Genomic DNA, 6,446 nt, shown 5'->3' on the forward strand with positions numbered 1-6,446 from the left:
GCAAGTCACGAGCATGGAGTCTCGGTTAAGAACCATCCAAAGGGAGTGTACTAGGGTTTAAACCTGCCAATCATGTTCTACAAGAGGTCCCCATAGTCATCATCCCATCTTTCGGATATTATCGGATAAACGACTACTCGTATTCCAAAAATATTCTCAAGAGAGACTCTTATGAGTGTAGTATCGCGTAACAATCGTATCAAATCTTACACTTGAACGACCTTCGCACTACGTCCTAAAAATAGGCCAAGATGGGCTTGGTAAACTAAGGTCTTTGGCTTCTAAGGCATATATTGGAAAGAGTAATGCCTAACCACGATTACTCATGTGATATTATTGATCCCAACATAACCTCCACCAAGTGAATGGGCTTGCAAGTCAACTTGCTAAGGAATAACTCCACACAAGTCAACATGACTATGCCATTCTCCTATCCTAAATACACTCGAGTTCGGGTATAGAACTCATCTCACAAGAGACCACCAAGCACACAAGCAATTAATATATCAAGCAATTCATACATTACATACAATACAATAATCCCAAATTTGCACAAAAATATGTCACAAAAAATAATATACAATACAATACAACAAATGTGAAAAGTAGGCAAAACCCACTAGGAAAAATTTCCCAACAGAGTCGCCACTTTTCTGTAGCGGGGTATTCGTTACCTTTAGATTTATTGACTAAATCAAAAGTAAATCATACAAATCGAGTCGCCACCGCACTTCTATTTATCCAAAGAAAGGTTAGAAAGCGAACAAAAACCGAGAAGTTTTATCGAATCAAAAACTAATAAAAATGTCAGAGATCGGGGTAAGGGGTTGGTTATGCAATGGGAAGGTTTTAAGCACCCAAAACATCCTAGGTACTCCTAGGGAGCCCTTTTCATAATTGTTGTAAGGTAGGTTGGTATTTGTAAAAATTATTTGTGCAAACATGATTGGGGAGACGAGAGAAGAATGTACAAATTATTTACAATTTTGTGTTTGAATGGATAAACCCATTGCCTACGTACCATCTTAAAAAAGATTAGGATCAAAATCTCGTAGTTCAGGGTAAAAATCTCAAAACAAGTTGGTGAATTGATTGGTTCAAAAGCCTTAAGGTCTTTTATTATCAAAGGGAGAAAACTCAACCAAAAACCACAAATCCACCATGTGAGGATAACTTCAACATGCTAGTGAGGGGTTAACCCTATAATAAGCATGGAAGACTCATTGTCCATCACTAAGGATATAGGTGAGTATTATATCTACCTCAAGGATAACTCAAACCTAATAGCTAATGGTTATGAAAAAAAGTTTATGGCAAGAAGTGGCCATTGAAACCACAAAAACATTTGAATGAGTTATATTTACCAATGAAAAGTATTTACAAAATATGGTCAAAGTTGATTTAAGTTTTCAATTCAGAATAAGTGTTATGAAAAGAAAGTTTGAAAATCAAAAGCATAATGATTAGGTTTCTAATGTTTGAAAACAGAATGTTAATGTTTGCACAAAAGTTTTGGCTTGGGTTAGAGTGGAGGGAAGAAGAAGAATGGCTAAGTCCTAAATATACAAAGATGAAGGAAAAGAGATAAGACCATAAATGGAGTTCCCTTCTTGAGATTATAATGATGATCCAAGTAGCTCCCATCCTTTGGAATAAGCAAACAAGTAGGCAAATACTCAAGCAATTAACCAATTAAGCAAGCTCTTAGGAATCTTCCAATGGCTCTTGTATCTCTCACTTTAGATGCACATGACAATGGTTCTTCAATTTGGCTCAAATAGGAATCCCTAGCACAAGAACACACACATCAAAAAGTTCTATAATGCAAATAAAGAATGGACAATAGTGAGTTTAGAGATTACGTCCTTCCAATTCATCTTCAACATTAACTCCTTTTTTACTCCATTTTGCATAAGGAATGTCCTAGAATCTAAGTCCTTTTGTCCATTTTGCATTTGGTTCACATCAAACAACACAAAATACAAGCACAATAGTATATACACAATTATGTGCTCAAGTGAGCAAAAGGAAAATTGCATTAACAAAAACATGTGCTCAAGTGAGCAAAGGGGCAAAAGCAAATGAATAATATATACAAGACTATTAAATTGCATTAATGTAAAGTTCAAGAATTAAATGTTAATGGTCAATGGTTAGTGTTAGTGTGCCATAAGGCAATTTAGCGCTATGTTAAGCAATCGTAAGTGGACTAATGTAGTAGTCACACCTATCTGAGGTCGGTCAATAAAATATAGGCAACAACACAAGTTAGAGTTCTTGATTAGCGAATCAAGCTCCTACAACTTGCCATGCCAAAAGAAATATGAGAAATGATCTTGTATTGATTTAGGTTCTTTGCTTGATTAGGAAGCAACTTATCCTTAATGCAAAGCCATTCACTTGATCTATGATCAAGATGAATTAGATTTGAATCAAGGAAGGTTAAACCTCCCATACATCAAGGCTAACCACTAATCTTTAACTCATTGATCAAAAAAGAAAAAAAAGAGAAGAGATGAAGAAGGAGATGAATAAGAATGTACATTAATGGAATTCAAATGAAGTAAGTAAAGCACATTGACCAAAGATAGATGAAACCAAGGTCAAACACTAGTAAACAGAAGCAAAATGAAACTTAAAATTCAAGAAACAAATAAAATATTTTGGTATTTTTCAAAATTAAAATAATACTTGAATTAAAATAAACAATTAAAGGTCAAACTTCAAATCCACTTCAAATCAACTTTGAAAAAGTCCAAATGGATCATCCTAAGTTCAATAAGGTCAAACAAAGTTTGACAAAAAATTTCAGCATTTTTAGAAACCAGAAACTATTTTTAATCAATTAAAAATGCATAAGAATAACCTAATTGAATTAAAATCTCAAATAAATCTCAAATCAATTAATAAATTGATGAGAATATTTTTCATAGATCCATCATTATTCAAAGAGGTTGAGAAAATATTTTTGTATTTTTTGAATATCAAAAACTATTAAAAATGAATTAAAAATAACCAGAAAAGAGAAAATTCATAAAAAAAATATCAAATGATAAAATAAAAAATATTAAAAATCATTTTTAGAAACTAGAAATTAAAAGAGAAATAATGCAATTGGTCTCACATTTTTTGGAATTAAAATGAATGATATATGATTTTGAAATGAAATGTAATAAAAGAAATAAAATGAAAATTAAATCAGAAATAAAAAATAGGAAAAAACATGGTACGTTGGATCCATGCTCATTAATTGAGTTGGCACATCAGACAGTCCACATGCGCGCATCCATCAAACACGCTAGTCAATGAGAAATAGGTGACCATTAAAAAAGTCATAAAGAAGGAAGGTCCAGATTAAATCTGGAGAATGCATCGCACGACTGTGTATTGATCTGGCAAACGGACGGTGGTGTACACCACCGTCTTCTCCGACGAGAGTTGCAGAGAACAAAACCTAACCAAATGAGACGATCTATACAACAATGGAAAGCTGGGGTGATGTACATCACCCCTATGCCATCTATTTTCACTCTAGACCTCCATGGAAAGAGAAATCAGAGGTTGAAAATGATGGTGTTCATCTTGAACTCAATGGAATTTCAAAATTAAAAGCACAGTTTAATTGCCTCTGATGAGAGGACTTCAGCCAAACCAATAAATGCAAGAAACCAACAATAATCAAGGTGTTTCGAAGAAGAAAAGTTTGAGCATCCACCTCTGAAATGTGGATCTAGGGATGAAGGTGAAACAAGGTCAAGGAATTATGAGTCTGAAAATCAACCAATGAAGTTGAAATTCAGATCTGAAAATTTGAAATGAAAGAGTGAATTCCTTTAGGTATGGCTATGGAGGGAGTTTTGCAGCATAACAGGCGCCTTCAGGTTATCAAATTATGAAGCCTAGCACTCTTATTTATAGCAATTGGCAAGGCAATGCATGAAAATTTCATGTGCATGAATGATAAGGGCCTCCATGCATGGGCCTGTACAGGCGTATGGAGGGCCCAAATATGATTGGAATGGCAAGCTTAACATCAGAAAATAGGTTTTGGACGTGCAGATGAGATGTATTTGGCTTATGCATAAAGTTTGAATCAAGTTTCCAAAAATGTACCAAAATGTTCTCCTCTTCGAAAATGCCTTTTCCAAAAATAAAACATGGCCTTATGGGTAATGGTTGGAAAGCTCTTGACATGAGGATCAATTTTTATGTTGAACAAAACTTCATTTGGAATTTGGAAATTAGTGAAAATTGGCCATAAAGTTCAAGGTGCAAAATGTGTGTATGTGAAAATTTCCAAAATGGGCCAACTTCAAGCCCTTCTGTTTCAATTATAAAAGCTCCAAATTACAAAAGCTTAAACATCAAAGTTGTATATCTTTTCAAGACAAAAAATGTGAACTCAAATTTTGCATCATTTGGATTTTTTATAAGAAAGTTATGGGCACTTGAAGTTGGACTTTTTCATATTTTAATGCCTTTGGTCCAAAGTGACCTATAATGTTTTGCATTATCACATGTATTTATTTTAGGATTATGAAAATTTGTACAACATAAAAAATGAATTATACATCTTAAAATTTCAAATTCATTTGATCCCATCTCAAAATCATGAAAAGTGAATGAGTTATTTGCTTGGGAAGTTGACCCAAAATTAGGGTTTCAGTCAAAATGACCTATAATGTTTTGAAATGTATGATGACTTTCCAAGCTTCAAATCAATTTTGGATGAACATGAAAGTTGTTCATATGATTCTTAAGAACATGTTTTCTCTTGGGTTCATCTCCATTTGACAAACACATTAAAAGTTAGGTCTCAATGTACTTCAAAATAGTCAGATGAATTGACTGATCAACTTCTCAAGTTCAAACTTCAAACCTTGATGAATTAATGATTTAGGACACTCAAATAAGCTCAAATATGAATTAAATGATGAATGGAAGAACTTACCTTGATTGTATTTGATCATGGGTTGAGGTTGCTTCATGGGCAAGGCACAATTGATGTACAGATGAATTAGGGTTTCCTTGGGAGACAATCCTCAAGCCCTTTGGTTTGCTTTGATCAAATTGAAAAATTGAGATACTTAGGAGGCATATATGATGGATGATAGCCTTTTGAACCATTGTCATGCTTGATTTCACCTTCACCTGGCCATATCAATAAGCATAGGGTCTCCTAGAAGCTTTGGATCTTATGACTGCTCAAGCTACAAAACAAAAGATGTTAGTGACATATTTTTGTGCTTTTGGTTAGTAGATAAAAGAAGAAAAGAAATAATATACAATTCAAGCATGCTTGGTGGTCTCAAACCAACTCACACAAGTTCCCACCCTAAGGGTTAAGGAGCCAAGATGGTATGATCCTTGAGGCAAATGCAAATTAAATGATCTGATACCATGAGGGATCTTAGGGTCAAAATTAGGGTCTTACAGATGCCCCTATTTAAGGTCATTCTAGCCGGAGAAGTGAAGGTTAAAATCTTCGTCTCGACGAGGTAGAATGGGCTTAAATAATAACAAAGAGACGAATTTTGGTCCCTAAGAGACCTCATGATGCAAATGTATGTGTGCAAAAAGGTAATACTTTGTGGGGGATATATGTCCATAAAGGAAAAAGAAGTCAGAAGAATGAAGATCCACATGGGTAATACACCCATAAATGGAGCAGAGACTCTGGGGACTCAAATGGGGAGGAAAAGGGGAATAAAATGCGTGAGGAGGTCACGACTTACAACTTGCTGAGAAACACGAAGGAATTCCATGAAAATAAATCAATGGAAAGACTCGAGCTGACACAAAGATGCGTGTATTAGGGAATATGCCAATACAGTGGGACTATCCACAAAGGATACCTCGGATAAAAAATCCGGACTCAGGCTGGGAAAAATCCACTAAGAAAAATCCGATGGGGAATGCCCAAAGAGGACTCAGTTGAGGAAACAAATGAGGTATTACCGATTACTGGGTAATAAGCTCAAAGAGACATGTGATTAAAACACCGGTATAAGGGTGAGAGAGCAACACGCTTGGGGAGAAAGAATATCTAAGACCGGTATAAGGGTGAGAGATATCAGTCATCCAAAATCATCTGAGGAAGACCTAAAAAGGTATATTTCAACTCAGGAAAATCTGACTCCACAGGGGACAATAAGTCATAATAGGGAGCAGAAGGAAGGAACACCAGGGATACCGATTGCTAGGTATATAATAGGTGACCAACCAGGCGTGAATTGGGGAATATTTCCAAGACACTTATCATCCGAAAGGAGAGTTGAAAAAGCAAACTCAAATACAGGATGGGCATTCGATTCCATAAGGAAATACGAATCTTACTCGACTGGGGAAGAAAAAGACTTCGACTGAAGAGCACATGAGATATATTATCTATTACCGACAGAATATAGATAACATACTCGCATGGAAGATTATCCACAACCGGTTAC

The sequence above is a fragment of the Lathyrus oleraceus genome, chromosome 2 (assembly GCF_024323335.1).
Source record: "Lathyrus oleraceus cultivar Zhongwan6 chromosome 2, CAAS_Psat_ZW6_1.0, whole genome shotgun sequence".
NCBI classification, from domain to species: Eukaryota; Viridiplantae; Streptophyta; class Magnoliopsida; order Fabales; family Fabaceae; genus Lathyrus; species Lathyrus oleraceus.